This window comes from Capsicum annuum, chromosome 11 (genome assembly GCF_002878395.1).
Source record: "Capsicum annuum cultivar UCD-10X-F1 chromosome 11, UCD10Xv1.1, whole genome shotgun sequence".
NCBI lineage: Eukaryota > Viridiplantae > Streptophyta > Magnoliopsida > Solanales > Solanaceae > Capsicum > Capsicum annuum.
The window spans coordinates 23,137,843-23,161,889 of record NC_061121.1 but is presented as its reverse complement, the minus strand read 5'-3'; positions in this window follow the sequence as shown (position 1 = coordinate 23,161,889).

Below are 24,047 nucleotides of genomic sequence, written 5' to 3'. Positions count from 1 at the left end.
TATTGTTATAAAAGCAGGTAAAAGATATGAATAAAAATGTATAAATACATGTGAAAAGAAAATTATTTTATAATGTGTGAAAAAAATATATTTTGACGCACCATGAAAAGAGAAAGTATTTACAAGTAATGTTTTTCTCTGATTAAAATTACGGAGAAAAGTAAAAATTACTTTAGAAAAAAAGACTACATAATATATGAATTATTTAATTAACTTGATTCATTTATGTAAGTATATCAAAATAATACTCCCTCCGTCCCAAATTATGTGTCCCCATTTGATCGGCCACGATATTTAAGAAATAAGTATTAACTTTTGTAAAGTTACAAAACTACCCTTTTTAAAAGAAGGAATAATACTATTTAAAATCAAGTTGGACCACTTTTAATAGAAAAACAAATAAAAAAGGAGTAATAATATTTAAAATCAAGTGGGACCACTAAGGATAAATTGTAATTTTATTTTTAAAAACATACCAAATAAGAAAAGGCGACATTCATTTTGAGACCGACCAAAAAGGAAATGACGACACATAATTTGGGACGAAGGGAGAATATATGTTTTGTCGAAAAAATATAAACTAAAATACATTAGTATATGTGTGTAAAGAAAAACTTATTCTAAAGGAAAACAACTACCAAATATTTTTTAGTGTAAAAGTATAAAATGTTTGATTAAATAAGCTAAGTTGATTTAATATTTTTATATAAATATTAATAGCCTAAATTTGCCTAAATTCGTGGTGAAGATGACATAAATAAAAAATATTCAGTCCAACACTCCAAAAATAAAGGTTTCCCTATGAATAAATTTGTACAAGTGCGAGAATATAAAAAATATAAACACATAATTTAAAGTCTTCTTTGACTGTCATTTTCAATGATGGTCCCCAGTAACGTGTATAAACACTTGTAATAATAAAAATGTCAGTAACAAATAAATAATAATCAAAATAAATTAAAAAATATATGTGTGTATACGTATTTAAAAATACTCCCGCCATTTCGGAATAAGTGAATTTTTGGGGTATTTATTTGTGTTTCAAAATAAGTGAATCATTGAATTTTTTCAAAATTTACCCTTATGGTTTGACAACTAAATAACTTTTGAAAAGATATTACAACGTCAACTTTTTCTTTTTTTCGGGTAAAAATGTAAAGTTCTATTAAATTTATGTCTTTAATGTTTTTTTCTTAATTTGTGTGACAAAATCCAATAATTCATTTATTATGAAATGGAGGGAGTATAATTTTTGTTAAAACGTAGACTAAGATAAAGTTTTGAAATATTATAAAGATTTCGTCATCGCTCAAAAATATTTATTTTTTGTTACGCATTTGTATTCATAATGTCTGTCTTTTATTTGTGAACGCCTCGAAGACTGACGGGGGTTACTTCATTGTCCATGACGTAAAATAATATTTTAAGAAAGTAAAGTCTGTCTTTGTAATGGGATGACCTCAAAAATTCGATAGAAAAATAACACCATTGGTCAAGTGTCTATTTTAAATAACTGAAAATGTAAAGATTCATCTTTTGTATTGAAATGGCCTCAAAAAATAATTTCATTGCCAAATTCGAAAAAATAATTTCATTAACCAAAAATATTATATCCATTCATATAAAATTAATACCACAGTGAAGGAGCAAAAAATGATAAAATAACCTTCCAAGATAGGCACGACAAACACATAGCAAATTGACATAGTTGCTAAAGAAAATACAATACAGTGAGTAATAATGCAATTCCCCAAGAAACTAAGAATCTATAAATGTCCAAAACAAAAATAACATGTAAAGTCAAAGTAGCAAAAAATCAACCTAAAATTTGAAACAGCTAATATCAAAAGCTGTCAATAGGACAAAGGTCACTTAAATATGGTACAAATAATAATATAACTAAAAGGGGTGAAGTGATAACATGAAATTTAGATAAAATAATATATTAAAGGAAAACAAAGCAAAATAATTCCTCCTTTTTTCTTCTCAAATCAGCACAAACGCCGAAACAAAGTAGGATGAGATTGAAACGGAGAGTGCAAAGTCTCTGAAAAATCTTTAACTGACGCACTTAATAGATGAGAGGGAAAAAAATCAACAAAGAATGAAATAATGAAAAATTAGTATGTAGACATGTAAAAATATGAGAATAAAGATATTTGGAGTTTGAAATATTTAACCAGCCAGATTTGAAGATATTTCGCCGGAGATGGTGAAGGCATCAAATTATTTTACTCTACAAAAGTAATTGATTTGACTCAGCATTTGCAGACTGTAAAACGTAGAAATTAATTTGTAATTATGAAAAATGTAAAAATGTTGAAAATATTAAAAAATATAATTAATTTAAAAATATTATAAAAATATGATGTACTGTTGTGTAGGTGTGTATTTGAGTATTTATTGTGTGTATGTATGTTGAGTATTTAAAAAGGAAAAATAATAATAAAAAGTAAATATTAAATCTACTTTCTTTCAAACATATCCCTTAAATTATGAATAGTAAGTGAAATAAAGGTCATGTGTCATAATGATGATGAGACCTTGACTTGACTGATTTGTTGCTCTATGTATTAAAATAGTTGGCTCGACTTTAACTCTTGCGGATTGTAATAAATATACAAAAAAACAGGTATTGATATATAATTACAGAAAAAAATGTAAAGAATATTTCAATTATTGAATATACTGTAAAAAAAAATATGACCTCATGTCGTGCACGTGTGCAGATGATTGTAAACTATAAAACGACAAAGAATTGACAAAAATCCCAATGTGCAGAGAATTATTAATAAAAAATAAAATAAATTATAAAAAGTAAAAATATAAAAATAAATTTATAAAATCTTATAGTAAGGATGAATATCAATAGTTTATTAATAATTGTAAAAATATGTGTAAAAAATGCATGTTGTGTCATTTAACAATCACAGAGCCTAAATGCATTAATTTTAAGTTGGGAAAGCCAAAATTGAGTGTCAACAATATCCCGTTATGATATGTCCTTAACAGAATTATAAAAGAATTATTTGTAAGCATGACGTATATTTTCTTTTAAGTGGCTAAAAGTTGGGTTAGAGACAGTTAGATAGTTACCCAAAGAAATTATGAGTTGAAAGACTCTATGCTGGAAATAGTGATTTATCGACACGGGATTTTTTTACCCTGCTTTGTGATCTTGTGTACCTTATTTTATGGTGTCCCAATTTGTCACTATGGTAAGGATCCCTGCTTTGTGATCTCGTGCCAAACCATCACATGTTGATTTGATTGCGGAATTTTGGCACCCTGCTATGTGATCTTGCATGTCCCCCATCCCCTACAAAAACTCCAATCATTACAGCAAACTTGGATTGGTGGCTTGGTTGCCGAGTCAAGGGTGGGTTCCATATAGCCCGTGGAATTGTGAACTTGTAGGCTGTACCATCTAGCTTAGCATAAAAGTAAAGAATTTAGTCATGAATGCAAGAAAAATATTTTGAAGTTTATCAAACTATGCCTATATGTTTTCACTTACCTTATGCTAAATCTTTTTATGAAATTCTCTCCTATATGTTGTACAAAAAAACTATGTTATTTTTTATTGTTCTTCATACCAGTACCTTGTGTATTGACCCCCTATATTTAAAGTTCTAAGGCCCAGTCTAGCTGTCCTGCTAAACAGTAGATTATGGTTTGACATTGAGAATTGGTGAACCTTCCTTATTTCGGAAGGTATTCTGTTCACATGTACTGATTTCATTTGATTTAGTTCATGGTCAAATCAGGGGCCCTATCCTGGTTTAAGACATATTTTTATTTTTGGTTTATTAGAGACTCCGTAGACTGGTTATAGATGGTATTAGGTTTCTTCTGAACTTATATCTTGTACTTTTAAGTTAAAATGATAAGACTATTGTGTTTCCAGTTTACTTCTGCATTATTATACTTGATGAGTCCTGTTATTGATTACAATCAATGGGGTCTCTTGAGTCTTCATGGTTAGGGTTACCCATCGTGGGCATGTCCTCAATTTGGATCATGACAAACTTAGTATCAGAGCACGGTTCATGGTCCCAGGGTATCTACGAAGTTGCGTCAGGTAATATCCCTTTTATGGGTATATGGCGCACCACACTTATAAGAAGAAAGCTACTATGCGTTTAGGAATGTCTCTCTTTTCTATGTGTCTTAGTTCATGCTATAGAGTCTGAATGTCCTCTAACTCTTGATTTTCTATATTTTAGAGATTGATCATGTCTCCCCGTAGATTCAACGAGTAGAATAACCATGCTGATGATGTCCACCCTACTCATGGGATTCAAAACCATAATAGAGCTTGTACTCTTGAATTTGTTTCTACTCCATGAGTTCCTCTATTCCTAATTATTCAAATGTTGAGTTTCGATAGTCAATCCATATGATTGCTCAGCTCATGGCTTCTCAGTCCCATCCGTCTGAAAATATGAGTTCTATGCCTGGTTCATCTGAAACTACTTGGGTTGGTCAGTTCATGAGGCTAAGGCCACCCACATTTACTGGAACAAATTCTAAGGAGGACCCCCTAAGGGTTCATTTATGAAATAGAGAAACTTTGTAAAGTCATGCATGCTAGTGAGGTTAAAGGGGTTGGGTTGGCAGCCTATTAGTTGAAGGACGTAGCTAACCAGTGGTACAATGAGTGGGAAGATTTTGGTGGTTGAGATGTTGAACTTTCTATGTGGGGTGAGATTTTCGAGTCTTTCTTGGATCATTTCTTTTCCCAGGAACTAAGGGAAGCAAAAACTGAAGAATTTGAGAATCTGAAACAAGGAGAGATGAGTGTCAAAAGTATGCATTAAAATTCAACCAGGTGTCCCGTTATGCTCAAGAGTTAGTGGAAAACATGAAAACTCATATGGTGATGTTCGCAGAAAACATGAGAACTCGTATGGGGATGTTCGCTTATGGGCTTTTAGATAATTTAGTGTTAGAATGTATAGGGGAAATGCTAAACAAGGACATGGATTTCTCTAGGTTATTGGTGCATATGGAGCTGAGGAAAAGGGAGAGGCACGCTAAGTGAGCTTGGTTTACAGATCATAATGACCGTCAATAGCAAGGTGGTAATTGTGGTAAGAAATGGTCTAAGATGAAACTTTGGTGTAATTCCTAGTCCTCAGTTAGTACACCTATACCTTGTCCTTCGCATGAGAACTTGTTTAAGTTAGGAGATATGCCTAGAGCTTAGGGTACCCAGTCCTAGGAGGGTGTGACTCAACCTACTAGGTAACATCCTCGCTGTAAATTTATGCGAGGAACCATCAAGGGAAGTGTTATTTTGAGAGACGAATAAGTTACTCCTGCAACCATGTGTGCCATATTTAGAGAGATTGTCCTTCAACTAGATGAAATATCGGGGCTACTATGTCCCAAGCTGCATCCCTAGGTCGTCCTCTTAATGGCACTACTTTGGCTACTAGAAGTGGTCGCAACCAGTTGTATGCTTTGTCTGCCACCAGGATTCAGATTCTTTACCTGATGTGATTACCTATATGTTGCACATCTTTTATCGTAATATTTATGTTTTTCTTGATTCAGGGTCTACCTTGTATTATGTGATACCTTACATGGAAGTTAGTTTTTGTTTTTAGCCCAAAAATATTTCAACACCCATTTTTGTTTCCACTCTTGTTGGTGATTCTATTGTGGCTAGGAGAGTTTATAGAAATTATGTGGTGTCTATTTTTTATCGTGATATTATGGCTGATCATGTAGAACTTGATATTTTTTATTTTCACGCTATACTAGGAATGGATTGGCTCTATTCATGTTTTGATATGTTAGACTATAAAACCAGACCATTCACCTTCTCTTTTCCTAATGTGTCAGTGATAGAGTAGAAGGGATATTCCCTAGCACCTAGGGGGAAATTCATATCTTATCTTAGAGCTCGTAATCTTATATAAAAGGGTTGTCTGTACCATCTTGTTTGGGTAGAAGATTCAAGTACTAAAGTCTTCTTTCCATTCTGTCCCTGTAGCTAATGAATTTTTGGAAGTCTTTCGTAATGACCTCCCAGAGATACCACTAGATAGGGAGATAAATTTTGGCAGATAAATTTTGGCATTGAACTATTACTGGACACCTGACCTATTTCTATTCCGCCATACGAAATGGCTTCCACAAAATTCGAAGAGTATAAAGAATAGTTAATAGATTACCTTCAGCTAAACAAAGTCATAGATAAAAATAAGTACCCTCTTTCCAGAATCGCTGATATATTTGAACAACTCTAAGGTGCCAAAAGTTTTTTAAAAATAAACCTTCATTCGGGGTACCATCAGTTGAAGGTAAGGAGGTTGATATTCCTAAAATCACTTTCTTAACCCGTCATTGTCACTATGAATTCTTAGTTATGTCCTTAGGATGGACTAATTCCCCTGCAGTATTTATAGAACTAATGAATACAGTGTTTTGCTAGTTTCTAGATCTGTTCGTCATAATCTTTATTGTCGACATCTTGATTTAATCAAAGAGTGAAGAGGATCTGCCAGTCACTTCCAAATTATTCTTTAGAATCTTATAGATCATGAGTTTTATGCAAAGTTTTGCGAGTGTAAATTTTTGCTTAGTGTTATTACTTTCCTAGGGCACATTATTTCTGGTGAGGGATTTAAGGTTGACCCCTAAAAGATTGAGGTAGTGAGAAAGTGGCCCAGACCCACAACTCCAACCAATATCCAGAGCTTCTTGTATTTGGTGGGGTATTATAGAAGTTTGTAAAAAGTTTTTCGTCCACAGTTTCTCCACTTACTAGATTAACTCAGAATAAGGTGAAATTCTTGTGGTCTGACTCTTGTGAGAATAGTTTTGAGAAACTGAAAGACAAGTTGACTGTCGCACGATTTTTGACTTTACCTGAGGGTACAGAGGGCTTTGTTGTGTACTGTGATGCATCCCAGGTAAGACTTGGGTGTGTACTTATGCAGCATGGTATGGTGGTTGCCTATGCATCTAGACAGTTCAAATTTCATGAAAAGACCTACCCCACCCATGATTTGGAGTTAGCGGTAGTGGTGTTCGCATTAAACATTTGGAGTCACTATCTATATGGGGTGCATGTTAATATATTTACTAATCACAAAAGTTTAAAGTATGTTTTCACACTGAAAGAATTGAATCTCAAGTAGAGGCAGTGGTTGGAAGTATTGAAGGACTATGAAATGAGCCTGCATTATCTCCCAGGCAAGGCCAATGTGGTGCTGATGCCCTTAACAAATTATTTATGGTCAGTCTTTATCATATGGAGAAAGGAAAGAGGAATATGGTAAAGGATATTCATCATCATGCTAATTTGGTAGTCTGACTCTTAGATTTCGTGGATAGAGGGGTGTTCGTACAAGAGGTAGAAAAATCTTCCTTATGTGTAGAAGTGAAGAAAACGCAAACCAAGGATCCTATTTTTATGTAGATTAAGGAAAATGTTGGTAAATAAAAGGTAATGACTTTTGAAATTAGAGATGATGGGATTTTGAGGTATTAAGGTAGGCTATATGTGCTGAATGTGGTTGGGTTGTGGAAAAGAATTCTCGATGAAGCTCACACTTCTAGGTATGTTGTTGACCCCGGCTCTACTAAAATGTATCATAATCTTAAGGTGATTTACTATTGGAATAACATGAAATGAGATGTTGCTAAGTTTATGGCTAAGCGTTTGAATTGTCAACAAGTTAAGGTGGAATATTTGAGACCATGTGGCACCTCCTAAGAGATTGCATTGACACGTATGGAATAGGAGATGATCAACATGGACTTTATTAAATTAGTTACAACATCCCAAAACCTATATCACTCCATTTGTGTGATTGTAGATAGAATGACCCAATGTACGCATTTTATCCCAGTGAGGACAAATTAGTCGGGGGATAATTATGCTAAGTTGAATATTCAAAAGATAGTTCATTTGTATGGGGCTACATTTTCTATTATATCTGATTGAGGTACATAATTCTCTTCAAAGTTTTGGTGGTCTTTTCAGAGGGGTTTAGGTACTTAAGTAAACCTTAGTACTGCCTTCCACCGTCAAATAGATGTGCAAGCAGAGCACACCATTCAGACCTTAGAAGATATGTTGAGGGCTTCTATCATAGAATTTAAGGGTAGTTGGGCGGATCATTTGTCATTGATAGACTTCGCCTACAATAATAGCTACCATAATATCATCCATCTAGCTCCTTTTGATGCTCTTTATGGGAGATATAGGTCCCAGATTAGATTGTATGAAGTGGCTGAAACCTATTTGTTTAGTCCTGATCTTGTTTACCAAACAATATAGAAGGTAAAGGTCATTAGAGAGCAACTTGATATAGCTCAGAGTCGCCAAAAGTCCTACATTGATGTTAGAATAAGGGAGTTGGAGTTTAAGGTTGATGTTTGCGTATTTTGAAAGTTCTCCCCTATGAAGGGAGCCATGTGATTCAAAAAAAAAAAGGAAAACTTAGTCCTCATTACATAGGCCCTTATCAAATTACGAGGAGGATTGGTAGGGTTGTTTATGATTTAGATTTGATAGTGAGTTTAACTTTTGTTCATCCTATATTTCATATATCAATATAGAAGAAATGTATTAGAGATTATTCTCTTATGCTACATGTGCAAGAGATTAACACTAAAGATTCATTATCATATGAAGAAGAACCCATTGCTATTTTTGATCATCTAGTTCGGCAGTTGAGAAGTAAGGAGATAGTTTCAGTTAAGGTATTGTTGAAAAATAATAAAGATGATGAAGCTACTTAGGAGTTAAATAATGACAAGCATACAAGATACCTGACTCTCATTGAAATCACAGATGATTATATAGAATGTATAAATCTTATACTACTCTTTTTGTTTCTTTACAGTGCTTGAAATCATGTTTGTTGTGTTCCGTGTCATCATTCGAGGATGAATGATCCCAAGGGGGAATAATGTAACACCCCGTATTATTCCTGGCTTGATTCAGCTCTCAGTTGAATGCATGGGGAGTTGAAGGCCAAAAAATATCTCTAAGTGTTGGGAACTTAGTCATGTTTTGAGCCTCTTAACTTTGAGGATATTAAATTAGTGTTCCCGACCCCTAGGCATCAGTTTTGGGGTTAATTCATGTTTAGGGAGGTAGGTTGTATATCTTGAGGAATTTTTAGATTTTTTGGATGAGGATTGGGTCATGTTTTGATCATGATTCCAGCACCCCACCGCCATAGCATTATATCATGGTGCTTATGGTGATAGGACACTTATCATGTCGCGGTGATCACCCAAACCGCACTTCAGTTATGAATTTATTTGTATGAGGGGTGATTATGTCTTTTCCCCCAACTCGATTCTTAAATTTACAACTTTTATAATCAGTTAGGGCATAAAATTGCCCACATTCTCTAATTAACTCACAAGATAAATCTTCCCCAGGATCAAGAATTTTATTCTTTTCCCCAAATTAATCTAGAGTTCAAGCCTTACAAGTTCAAGAATCTCAAGAAAGTGTCAAGATTAGTGTTTTTTCTTCAAAGTTAATAAACTTAAAGTACGTGGGACTATCATAAATTTAATATGATAGTTGAGAGAATGGCACGAGTTTTGTATTATTTTTATAATAGGAACCCTTGTCAAATTTGATAAACCTTTGGTGGTCATTTATATGTTTTAAATAGCAAGGGTTATGGAATTGATATGATATGAATGATTAGCAAGTTTGGGTTTGACGATACCCCATTGTGATATGTCCTTAACAGAATGATAAAAGAATTTTTTGTAAGCATGACGTAATTTTTCATTTTACGAAGCTAAAATCCAGGCTTAGAGAGAGTTAGATAGTTACCCGAAGAAAGACGAAGTTGAAATACTCTATGTTAGAAAATGTAATTTGCCAACACGGGGTTTTGGTACCCTGCTTTCTGATCTTATGTGCCTTATATTATGCCGTCCCAATTTAGGACTATCATTAGGATCCCATCTTTTTTATCTCGCTCCCAAACATGACATGTTGATTTGATTGGGGAATTTTGGCACCCTTCTATGTGATCTTACGTTTCCCCCTTCCCCGACAGATTAATCCACTCCTTGCGGTAAACTTGGATTGGGGGCTTGGTTGTCGAGTCAAGGGCGAGTTCCATATAGCCCATGGAATTGTGAACTTGTAGGGTGTACCATCTACTCAGTAGAACATTAATGAATTGAGTCATGAATTCAAGAAAAATGTTTTGAAGTTTATTAAACTATGCCCATGTGTTTTCACTTAAATTATGCCAAATCGTTTTATGAAATGCTCTCACATATGTTGTACAAAAAAGCTATGTTATTTTGGATTGTTCTTCGTACCAGTACCTTGGGTATTGACCCTCTATATTTCAGGTTCTGGGGCCCTGCCTCGCAGTCCTACTAAATAGTAGATTGTTGTTCGATATTCAGAGTTTGTAAGCATCCCTTATTTTGGAAGTCATTCTGTTCATATGTGATAATTTCATTTGATTTAGTTCATGGTCTAACCGAGGTCCTTATCCCAGTTTAAGATAAATTTTTATTTTTAGCTTAGAAGAGTCTTCGTAGAATGGTTATGGATGGTGTTGGGTTTCTTATGAATTTATATCTCGTATTGTTAAGTTGAAATAATAAGACTACTGTATTTCAATTTACTTTCGGATTATTATGCTTGATATGTTAGGCTATTGATTACAAGTTAAAGGGTCACTCGGGCCTTAATAGCTCGGGATACCCATCGTGGATGGGGCTCAGTTCCGATCATGACAAATTTAGTATCAGAGTAGGGCTCGTGGTCCCAGGGTATCTACGAAGTTGCATCGGGTAGAGTCTTTTTTATGGTTGTGTGGTGCACCACACTTTTATGATAGAAGCTACTAGGCGTTTAGGAATGTCTCTCTTTTCTTTATGTCTTAATTCATGCTATAGAGTCTAAATATCCCCTAAAACTTATGATTTACTATATTTTAGTGATTGATCATACCTCCCAATAGATCTATTATGCAGAATACCCTACTCATAGGATGCGAACCCATAATAGACCTTGTACTCCAAAACTTGTTGCTACTCCAAGAGATCCTCTAGTCCCGACTAGTCTACCTTGAGCTCCTTGATTCGGTATTAACCGTACCCAGCTTCCTCAAAGCGAAGTCTCAGGTGCTGAGTTTCGACAGTACATCCATATAATTGCTCAGCTAATAGCTTCTTAGTCCCATCAATCTGAACGTGAGTTCTATCTTAGTTCTTCTGAAAATACTTGGGTTGGTCAGGTCATGTGGCTAAGCCTACCTACCATTACTAGAACAAAGGTTGGGGAGGACCCCCAAGGGTTCATTGGTGAAATAGAGAAAATTTTTAGAGCCATGCATCCTTGTGAGTTTAAAGAGGTTGAGTTGGCGGCCTAACAGTTGAAGAACGTAGCTAATCAGTGGTACAATGAGTGGGAAGATTTGAGGGGTGGAGATATTGAACCTTCTATGTGGGATCAGTTCGTAGAGGCTTTCTTGGATCATTTTTTTACTAGGAACTAAGGGAAGCAAAGGCTGAAGAAATAATGAATCTGAAATAAGGAAAGACGAGTATCAAAGGATACGCATTGTAATTCACCCATATGTCCCATTGTGCTCCAGAGTTAGCGAAAACATGAGAACACGTTTGAGAAAGTTTGCATCTAGTTTCTCAGATAATTTGGAGTTAGAATGTAAGGGGCAGTGCTGAACAAGGACATGGATTTCTCTAGGTTATCAGTGCATATGCAGCAGGTAGAAGAGGAGAAAAAGGGTCAGGCAGAGGTAAGGGAAAGAAAGAGGCATCATAAGAAAGATAGGTCTACAGATCTTAATATCAGTCAGCAATAAGGTGTTAATTGTCATAAGAAATGGTCTAAGATAAAATTTTCGAGTAATGCCCAGTCCTCAGCTAGTACTGTAACGCCCCAAAGTTTTTCCTAGCTGAATTTTTTTGTCCCTAAAGTATTAATCATTGGTTTCTAGAATGATTTATACTTATTTCCCTATGGAATTCCTTAGATATCAACTTTTCATTATGTAGATGATCAAATAAGCTTTCTGTCGACAGAAGATTCATCCAAAATGGACACTCGGTGAAGGAGTTATGGTTAATTTAAGTCTTCGTAGTAAAACACTATCATTCCTGTCCTTGGCACATCACGGAGAGGGTTTAAATGATGATGGTCGATTTCCAGTGAGACTTCACAATGGTGGCGTGTCGCGGAGTGGACCAAATTCCCATTCATTAATTTCCAGTGAGCCACAACAATAGTAGCGCGTCGTGGTGGCCGATTAGATTAGGTTCCCAATTTAAATTTTTGCAATTTCATTCAGAAGTTAACAAGGGTAGTTTGGAATTTTTAGCAAGTCTCTTAAAATGTTCAAACAGGAGGTTTAGACCTCTACAAGCATAATATACGAAATTTTCAAGATTTTCCTTAAAACAAAAACCTTAGTTCATATGCTTCTCCGCCAAGAAACTCAAGATGCAACCGTGGATTTTTTGAAATTGATCAGATATTTGGAATTCCCAAACCATGGTCTTCAAGAATCATCCATTATTCTTCATAATAGAGTTACGTGGTATTTTCCTAAAAGCTCATGGGTATAGAAACCATGATTTTAAGAAATGGGTTTTTGAATTTATGAATACATTCGTGTTTTAGAAGGTTCGATAATAGTTTTTTGGTCTTTACGCCTTCCTCCAAATTGATTTGAATTGTATATATGTACGTATGTATTGAAAACCATGAATTGTGAATCGATTGCATGAAAGATATAATCTCTCTCTCTCATTACTTTATTATTTGATTTACAAGTTATGAATCCTTACATTATATGGTTTACAGAATGATTCAAGATAATACTTGTCTTATATAAAATTCATGATGATTAAGAATGAGAGAGAGGAATACTTTAATGATTTTAAGTGTTAAGATTGATAAATAAAGAAACTTCAGGAATGCTTTTGAGGAGTTGGACACTACATATAGAAATTGTTGAATGAATGGAAAGCCTTTGCATGATTTTTGACTTATGATTTGAGTTATGTCTCTTCTTACACTATATACATGATCAAGTGGCCTGAATATTGTTTTAGAATGAAATAATCATATATGGCTCAAAATAACGACTTGCATGTCTTAGTATGACGATACTAATTCACACAATACCATAATAGAGACAGACTAATACAGTAATCAGACTTTCATGTTATAAAATTTCAGAATGATGCATGTTTAGAAAAGGCTAAAATAAGGCATAAAGAGATGTTAGGTAGTTCCCTAAAGAGGGCACGAGTTCAGATAACTCATTGCACAAAACCATGATTTGCCAATCCGGGTATATTATATTACGCTGGCCTAGTGCTGTGTGGCGTATCAGAATCAGAAACTCCAATCCTTGCGGCATACTTGGGTTGGGGGCTTCCCTGCTTATTCCATGGCAGATTCCATATATCCCATGGAATATTAGAGTTGTAGGGAAGTTCCCCCTAAGTCATAAGTAATACAAAGAAAAGACAGCGCATTGACAAGAATGACTTATGATTTTCAAAAAGTGCCCATGGGTTTTGAGAACGGTTTATGCATGATATTTTAATAAATTTCTCTCCACTATTTTACTTATATAAAAGTTTTATTTTGGATTACTTAGCATACCAGTACATCAGTATTGACCCCCTCCTCCCTCTAGGTTCTGTGGCTAAGTCTAGGGGTCCAGAAAAGCAATAGATTTTATCAAACAGAGTTGCAGTGTCCAGTTGGTGATCCTTCTTTATTCCAGAAGGCCTATTTACTTTTAGACAACTATTATTAGATATGGTTTTTGTCTACTGGGGGGCCTTGTCCCAGTTTTCAGATTGTGTTAGTGATCTTGTAGTAGAGATTTCATAAATGGTTTGCAGATGTTGCAAGTTAGGTTTGGATGTCATTCATAAATGTGAAATTCATATCAGATTTATGACCATGATTCCACCTTGCTATAATTTTTGTATTTCCTTGTTTATGTATGAATGGTGTATATGATTTCAAGTTTAGAAGGGTGTTCGGGCCTTTATGGTTCAGGAAGCTCGTTACGGCCAGGGCCTCGGTTCGGGTCGTGACAAACTTGGTATCAGAGTACGCTTCAGGGTCCCAAGGTGTTTGCGAAATCACGTCGGGTAGAGTCTTGTTTATGGGTGTGTAGCGCACAACACTTATAAATAGGGGGCTACTAGGCATTTATGAATGTTTACCTTCTTTGTGATCTAGTTCTTGTTTTGGAGTCTAACCTGCCTTTGCTCTCTTACTTTTTAGAAAAATCAATCATGCCTCCTGATCGCACTATCGATCAGAATGCACAGACATATGAGGTCTGTCCCACTCACGGGATGCGGACCCGTAACAAAGTTCTTACCCTAGAACCTGTTCCTACTTTGGGAATACTTCCAGTCCCGACAAGCCCACATCGAGCTCTACGGACCAATGTTAACTATCCCCCGACTTCTCAGAGGGATATTTCTAATGCAGAATTCAGACAGACTATTCATATTCTGGAACAGTTGGTGGCCAATCAAGCTCAACAATCAGAAGATGTTGGGTCTGTATCTGTTACACTAAGGCTACTAGGGTGGGTCAGTTCATGAGTAAGAACCCTCCCAAGTTTACTGTCACTAAGATAGAAGAAGATTTATAGAAGTTTGTGGATGAGATGGAGAAGATCTTTAAGGTGATGCATATGGAGGAGATAGAAGAGGTGGAGTTGGCAACTTATCAACTCAAGTATGTTGCAAATCAGTGGTATAACGAGTTGGAAGATGTTAGGAGAGAGAGTGCTGAGCCCACAGTTTGGGGAGAATTAGTGGAAGCCTTCCTTGATCGGTTCTTTCCGCTAGAGGTGAGGGAGGAAAAATTATCCCACTATGCACCAGAGATGACTAGCAATATAAGAGCTCGGATGAGGAAGTTTGCATCCGACCTTTCATATGATCTAGTTCTAGAATGTCAAGGGGAGATACTAATTAGTGATATGGACTTTCCTAGGCTTTCAGTCCATATGCAATAGGTAGAAGAAAATAAAAAGAAAAATTGTTAAATCTAGTGAAAAGGACAGGCAGAAAAAGAGAGCCAGAATAGCAAATCAGTATCACAGTCTTCCACAAAGAGGTAAGTGGGTAATAAATGGCAGAAAAAAAAGAATTGGGCTAATGCACAGTCCGTAGGCAACGCCCCAGTTCCCAGACCTCTATTTGATAGAAGATCTCAGAGTTTCCAGACTAATCAGGGATCCAGACCTCAGGATACTCAGTCACAGAGTAGTGTGGCTCCGCAATATCTTACTTTTCTGCAATGTGAGGCTTGCGGTAGGAATCATCCAAAAAGGTGTCAGTGGGGCGCATTTGTATATTATTCATGTGGTCATTTGGGTCACATACAGGGGGATTGTCCATCTTCTAGAAAGAATTTTGAAGGTGCAAAATCTCAGGCGAATTCTTTTGCACCACCACCACCTCAAAATGGCACCACTTCTACTGCCGAAAGTGGTCGCAACTAGCTGTACGCTTTGACTAACGGCCAAAACTGTAGAGGCCTCACCAAATGTTGTCATTGGTATGGTACAAATATTTTCTCTTGATGTTTATTTGTTACTTATTCCCGGGTCTACCTTGTCTTATATGCCCCACATATGGCTGTTGGTTTTGGGTTTGAGCCTGAATTCATTACTGACCCTTTCTCTGTTTCCACTTTGGTAGGTGATTCTTTTGTGGCAAGGAGGATATATAAAAATTGTGTTTTGTCTATTCTTAGCCAAGATATTGTGGCAGATCTCATAGATCCTGATATGGTTGATTTTGATGCTATCCTAGGTATGGACTGGCTCCATTAGTGTTATGCCACACTAGACTGTGGAACCCAAAAGATTACTTTTTCATTTCAAAATGATCTAGTAATAAAATGGGAAAGGCACTTTTTAGCACCTAGAGGGCACTTTATATCTTATCTCAGGGCCCGTAAACTCATTTCCAAATGTTGCTTGTATCACGTTATTCACGTTAAAGATTTTAACACCGAAAGTCTTCCTTTTTTGTCTGTCCCTATAGTAAATGAATTCCCAGAAGTATTTCCAGATGATCTCCTAGGAATACCACCTGATAGGGAGATAGATTTTGGCATAGATGTATTGCCAGACACCCGTCCCATCTCCATTCCTTCATATAGAATGGCTCCAGCAGAGTTGAAAAAGTTCAAAGAAAAGCTAGCAAACCTCCTAGATGAAGGTTTCATTTATCCTAGTGTTTCTCCCGGGGGTGCACCTATACTTTTTGTGCGAAAAAAAGATGTTTCCCTGCGTATGTGCATAGATTACCGCCAGTTAAACAAGGTCACTATCAAAAATAAGTATCCGCTTCCTAGGATTGATGATCTGTTTGACCAACTTCAGGGTTCTAAGTGCATATCTAAAAAAGACCTCCATTCAGGATATCATCAATTGAATGTTATGGAGTCATAAATTCCAATGACAGATTTCCGAACTACATATGGTCATTATTAATTCCTAGTCATGTCCTTTGGGTTGACTAATGCCCCTGCAACCTTTATTGACCTAATAAATAGGGTCTTCCGACAATTTCTAGACTTGTTTGAAATAGTTTCCGATAGTTTCTAGACTTGTTTGAAATAGTTTTCATTGATGATATCTTGATTTATTTCAAAAGTAAGGAGGACCATACCAATCACCTTTGAATTATCCTCTAGACTATCAAAGATCATAGGTTGTATGCAAAGTTATCCTAGTGTGAATTCTGGTTAAATGTTATTGCTTTCTTAGGGCATATTATGTCTAGTGAGGGGATTAAGGTTGATCCCCAAATGGTTGAGGCAGTGAGAAAATGGCCTAGACCCACGACTCCAACTGACATTTGGAGCATCTTGGGTTTTACGGGTTATTATAGGAGGTCCATAGAGAGTTTTTCTTCCATAGCTGCACAACTTACTAAGTTGACTCAGAAAAAGGTAAACTTTTTGTTGTCTGACTCTTATGAGAATAGTTTTGAGAAGTTGAAAGACAAGTTGTCTACTGCTCATATTTTGACTCTTCCGGAGGGTAAAGAAGGTTTTGTTGTATACTGTAATACTTCCGAGTGGGACTTGAGTGTATTCTTATGTAGAACGATAAGGTAGTGTCTTATGCATCTAGGCAGTTGAAGGTGCATGAGCGGAACTACCCTACTCATGACTTAGAGTTAGCGGTTGTGGTTTTTGTACTTAAGATATAGCAGCACTATTTGTATGGGTACATGTTGATATATTTACAGACAACAAAAGTTTACAATATGTTTTCTCACAGAAAGAATTCAATCTCAGGTAGAGGTAATGGTTGAAACTTTTAAAACACTATGACATAAGCTTGCACTATCATCTGGGCAAGGCAAATGTGGTAGCTGACGCCCTTAGTAGGTTATCTATGGGCCGTCTTTCTCATGTGGGAAAAGAAAAGAGGGAGACGGTGAAAGATATTCACCGACTTACAAATCTAGGAGTGCGACTTTTGGATTTTGAGTATAGAGGAGTGGTTGTTCATGAGATAGAAGAATCTTCCCTTTGTGCATAAGTTAAAGAGAAGCAGGATAAATATCCCATCTTGATGCAGATCACCAAAGATGTGGGTCTAAAAAAGGTAAGGTCATTTGAAATTAGTGGTGATGGTAATTTTAGATACCAGGGTAGGTTGTGTTTTCCAGTAATAGATGGTCTGAGGAATAGAATCCTTGACGAAGCTCACACGTCGAGGTATGTTGTTCACCCTGACTCTACTAAGATGTATCATGATTTGAAAACCCTTTATTGGTGGAATAATATAAAATGTGATGTGTCTAACTATGTTGCCAAGTGTTTGAATTGTCAAAAAGTTAAAGTGGAACATATGAGGCTAGGTGGTTCTTCTCATGGGATAGATTTGCCTTTATGGAAGTGGGAGATAATTAATATAATATGGACTTTATTATAGGACTTTCGAGGTCCCAAAACCAGTATGATTCCATTTGGGTGATTGTACATAGGCTGACCAAGTTAGCTTACTTTCTAACTGTCAGGACTAATTATTTGGGAGAGGATTATGCCAAGCTATTCATTGTGGAAATAGTTCGTTCGCATGAGGCACCTGTGTCCATCATATCCAACCGAGGTACACAATTTTCTTCTCATTTTTGGAGATCTTTTCAGAGAGGTTTAGCTACCCAAGGGAACCTAAGCACTGCTTTTCACCCTCAGACTGATGGGTAGGCTAAGCGCACCATTAAGACCCTTGAGGACATGTTGAGGGCCTGTGTGATTGATTTTGAAGGTAGTTAGGTCGAACACCTGCCCCTGATAGAGTTTGTGTATAATAATAGTTTCTATTCCAGTATTAAGATGGGACCATTTAAGGCATTGTATGGGAGAATATGTAGGTTACTAATAGGGTGGTATGAAGTGGGTGAGACGTAGATGTTTGGGTCTGATCTTTTTCATTAGGCAATGAAGGATGTGAAAGTCATTAGAAAAGGACTTAAGACAGCTCAGAGTCATCAGAAATCCTACACTCACGTTAGAAGAAGAGATCTAGAGTTTGAGGTTGGAGATTGAGTATTTCTCAAGGTTTCTCCCATGAAGGGAGTTATGCAATATGGGAAGAAGGATAAGTTGAGTTCTGACTATGTAGGGCTATACCAGATTGTGAGAAGGATAGGTGTAGTTGCGTATGAGTTAGAATTGCCTGCTAGTTTGGGTTTTATTCATCCGATATTTCATATATCTATGTTTATGAAGTGCATCGAAGACCATTCCTTAGTGTTTCCTGTCAAAGAAATCAAAGTGATAGACTCCTTATCCTATGAAGAATAGCCTGTAGAAATTTTGGATCACCAAGTTAACTGATTGAAGAACAAAGAGATAGCCTTAGTTCAAGTGTTGTGGAGAAATCAGAAAACTAAAGAAGCAACTTGGGAATCAGAAGTTAAAATGAGAGCTAGATACCCAATCCTTTTTTATCCAATTGATGACGAATTGGATGGTACAATTATTGAATTATTCTTTCTATGCTTTAGTATGCTTGAAATTATGCTTGTCTGTGTCCCGCATCAATATTTGGGGACGAATGTTCCTAAGGGGGGATATTGTAATGCCCCCAAGTTATTCCTAGCAGAATTTTTTATCCCTAAGTATCAAGAATTGGCTTCTAGAATGATTTATACTTATTTTCCTGTGGAATTCCTTAGATTTCAACTTTTCATTATGTAGATGATTGAATTAGTTTTCCATCGACATAATATTCATCCAAAACGGACACTAGGTGAAAGAGTTATGGTTAATTTAAGTCCTAGTCATAAAACAGCGTCATTTCATTCCTTGGCGCATCGCGGAGAGGGTTTAAGTGCTGATGGTCAATTTCCAATAAGACTCCATTATGGTGGCCCATCGCGTAGTGGGCTAAATTCTTATTCGTCAATTTCCCATGAGCCACCACGATAGTGGCATGTCGCGGTGGCCCATAAGATCGGATTTCCAATTTTCTTCAAAAGTTAACAAGGGTAGTTTGGACTTTTTCTTCAAGTCTCTTACAACATCCAAACAGGATATTTAGACCTCTACAAGCATAATATAAGACATTCTCAAGATTTCCCTCTAAACAAAAACACTATTTAATATACTTCTCCTCTAAGAAGCTCAAGATGCAACCGTGGGTTTTCAAAATTCATCAAAGATTTGGAATCACCAAACTGTAAGCTTCGAGGATCAGCCATCATTCTTTATAATCGAGGTATGCGGGGTTTTCCTAAAGTCTCATGGGTATAGTAATCATGATTTTAAGATAAGGGTTTTTGAATTTATGAATTCATTCATGTTTTAGAAGCTTTGATAATATTTTTTTGGTCTTTAGGCCTTCCCCCAGATTGATTTTAATTGTATATATGTACATATGCATTGAAAACCATGAATTATGAATCAAGAGCATGAAATATATTATATCTCTCTCCCGTTACTTTATTATTTGATTTATAAGTTATGAATTCTTACATTTTATTAATCATGTTTCAGAATGATGCATGTTCATAAAAGGCTAAAATATGGCATAAGGGGATGTTAGGTGGTTTCCTGAAGAGGGCACGAGTTCAGATAACTCATTTCCTAAAATCCTGATTTGCCTATCTGGGTATATTATATTACGTTGGCCTAGTACTGTGTGGCATATCAGAATCAGTGACTCCAACCCTTGCGGCATACTTGAGTATGGGGCATCCCCGCAGAGTCAATGAAGGATTACATATAGACCCTGGAATATCAGATTTGTAGGGGACTGCCACCTCACTCAGAAGTAATAGAAAGAACAGACAGTGCATTGCAAGAATTACTTATGATTTTCAGAAAGTGCCCATATATTTTGAGAACTGTTTATACATGAGTTTTTAACAAATTGCTCTCCACTCTTTTAATTATATAAAAGTTTTTTTTGGATTACTTTGCATACCAGTACATCTGTATTGACCCTTCTCCTCCCTCCAAGTTTTAAGGCTCAGTCTAGAGGTCCAAAAAAGCAATAGATTGTATCGAACAGAGTTTCAGTGTCCAGTTGGTGAGCCTTCTTCATTCCAGGAGGTTTGTTTACTTTCAAAAACCTATTATTAGATATGGTTTTGGTCTACAGGGGGCCTTCTCCCAGTTTTTAGATTGTGTTAGTGATCATGTAGTAGATATTTTGCAGATGGTTTGCAGATGTTGCTAGTTAGTTTTGGATTTCGTTCTTAAATGCTAAAGTCATATCAAATTTATGACCATGATTCTGCCTTCCTATAATTTCCGTATTTCCTTGTTTATGTATGAACGGTGTATATGATTTCAAGTTTAGAAGGGTGTCTAGTCCTTCATGGTTTGAGAAGCTTGTCACGGTCAGGGCCTCGATTCGAGTTGTGAAAACTACACCTTTGTCCTTCGGGTGAGTAGCAATTTCAGTCAGGAGATCAGCCTAGAGCTCAGGGTACCTAGTTTTAGTTGAGTGTGACTTAACCTGCTAGGTCTCATCCGCGTCGTAGAATTTATGTGAGGAACCATCCTGGGAAGTGTTATTTTGAGAGACGTATGTGTTACTCTTACAGACAAGTGGGCCATATTCAGAGAGACTGTCCTTGAGCTGAAGGAAATATCATGATGCTAAGTCCCAAGCCATATCCATAGCTACTCCTCCTACTGGCACTACTTCGGCTAAAGGAGGTGGTCGCAACCTGTTGTATGCTTTGTCTACCCGTCGAGATTTAAAGGCTTCACCCGATGTGGTTACTTATATGTTGCGGATGTTTTCTAATGTTGTTTATATGTTTCTTTATCTGGGGTCTGCCTTATCTTATATGACACCTTACGTGGCAGTTAGTTCTGGTTGTGAGCACAAAAATATTTTGAAACCCTTTTTTATTTCCACTCCTGTTGGTGATTCTATTATGGCTAGGAGAGTTTATAGAAATTGTGTAGTGTCTATTTTACATCATGATACTATTGCTGATCTGGGAGAACTGGACATGATTGATTTTTGTGCTATATTAGGAATGGATTGGTTTTATTCATGTTTTGCTACATGAGACTATAGAACAATAAAGGTTACCTTCTCTTTTCCTAATGAGCCAGTCATAGAGTGGGAGTGATATTCCCTAGCACCTAGACGGAATTCATATCTTATCTTAGAGCTCGTAAGTTTATATCAAAGGGTTGTCTGTACCATCTTGTTCGGGTCATAGATTTAAGTACTGAAAGTTATTTCTTCCAGTCAGTCCCTATAGATAATGAATCTCCAAAAGTCTTTACTAATGACCTCCCCAAGATACCACCAGATAGGGAGATAGATTGTGTCATTAAACTGTTACTGGACACCGGCCTCTTTCTGTTTTTCCATAGAGAATGGCTCTTATAGAATTCAAAGAGTTGAAAGAATCATGAAAAGACCTCCTTGAAAAAGGTTTTATTCATCTTAGTGTCTCTCCTTGGGATGCTCCAAAACTCTTCCTATGTAATAAAGACAGTTTTCTCCAAATATGTATAGATTACCATCAGCTGAACAAAATTATATATAAAAATATGTACCCTCTTCCTAAAATCAATAATCTCTTTGACCAACTCCAAGGTGCCAAATTTTTTCCTAAATAGACCTTCGTTTGGGGTACCATCTGTTGAAGGCAAGAGAGGTTGACACTTTTAAAACCGCTTCCCGAACTCGGTATTGTCAATCTAAATTCTTAGTTATGACCTTCAGACTGACTAATGCCCTGTAATGACCCTTCAGGTTATTAGCCCTTTTCTTGCTTATTTCCATCAATAGAGCTTCTCCATATCCATCCTAAGTCATTAGTGACTTGCTGGAACCAATAGTTTTATTACCTGACGGTTCATTTGCCTTTTAGAACAAAATTTTCATTTAGAAATCTTCATCTATTCCAAATGTCTACAGAGCAAAAAAGTTATCAAAATGATTTAGGATACAAATTATGATTATGTCAGTGGCTATGTAATATCAATTTTAGGATATATAGACCCTTGGTCTGATCCCGGAGCACTCAATCTCATATCAACCCATTAGTTGAAAAGTCAAAAAAGTCAAAATATATGGGTGTGGGACCCACAAGTGCCCTAAATAACCTTGTATGGAAAATCCTAATTCACCAATGCATCTGGAATGTCGAATTTTGTGCGGTTACATAGTTCGTTTACAAAAAGTGAAGTCTGAATGAGTTCGAAAGGTCGAAACAACCCATCTAAAATCATATAAAAGGGACTTTTTGGTAGATTTTAGGGCATTCTTCTTTTCTTTTCAAACCTTAAAATCCATAGGAGATTGGTGACTAAAAATGGGTCTTGTGGGTTGATTAGGAGCTTAGTAACTTGTGTAATCCATCCCTTTGCTTCAAATCTAAGGTAAGAAGTCCTGTAATTTGATATTGATTCTATGGTTTCTTGACTCAAAACCCATAAATTATTTTGGGCAAATTATAGCACCAAAATTGCGTTGTTGACTCAAATTACTTAAGGATTTTGACTCCCTAAAGATAATTAGGCTATGGGTTAGTCATGGAAACTCCTTTCCAAGGGTGAAACACAATTAGGGTTTTGGTTTCCATTTGAAACCCATGGCATAATGGTGCTGTAATGGGTATTTTTATTCTTGTTGTAATGCTTAGATTGTATTAATGATAGCATTGCTTGTGGGAGGAGGAGCTTCTCGGAAAGTAAAGGAAACGCTTGTTGGTTCTTGAGTTGCGTGGTTTCAAGGTATGTTAGGCATACCCGTAGTATAAATTGAGCTTGTTTGTAATGTAATCACTGATATCTTATGAGATTCGGTAGGGTCTTAGATGATAAATGGATGATTGCTGACACATAGGATCTAAAAGTAGTTTATTCACAAGAAAAAGATTATATTTAAGATGAAAATTTTGTGTAAAGTCATTCAATTCTTGAGCTTTTCTCGCCATTTATGAACAATTGCATGCAATTGCAAAAAGGTTTTATATTCCAGGTTTACTTTTTATTTCATTATGTGCGTTCCTTTCTCCATGAGGCATGCATCGACTGTTATTGACTTTTATTTTATGCATATCTCATGAGCTGAACCCTTTCTTTCTCTTTTTTTTATACAAAAAAATAATAATTTCTATTATTTGAAGGTTAATTGTAATAACCTCTTGTATATTGACTTATGCTTCTGTGGTAGTCTCAATTCTAAATTAATTAATGCAGCTATATGAGAATAAAATTATTTCACTCCTTTGTGTTTTATAAGTGGTGCATGAATTGCACGTTCTTCCTTTTTTTGTCTCGTAGTAAAAATTAAGAAGAAATGGCCTTCCACAGATGAATATCATTTTAGACATTTTTAGGATAATTCCAAAGGATATTTAGATGGTAGTTGATTAAATAGTGAACTTAGGATTCATTAATTGTTATAGTACATAGATTGGTAAGCCCTTATTGTGAGGTATGGATGACTTAGCCTAACTCCGGGTGGAAGCAATGCATGTGTTAGTAAGCTTGGCATTCTCAGAATTTAGAATTGGGACTT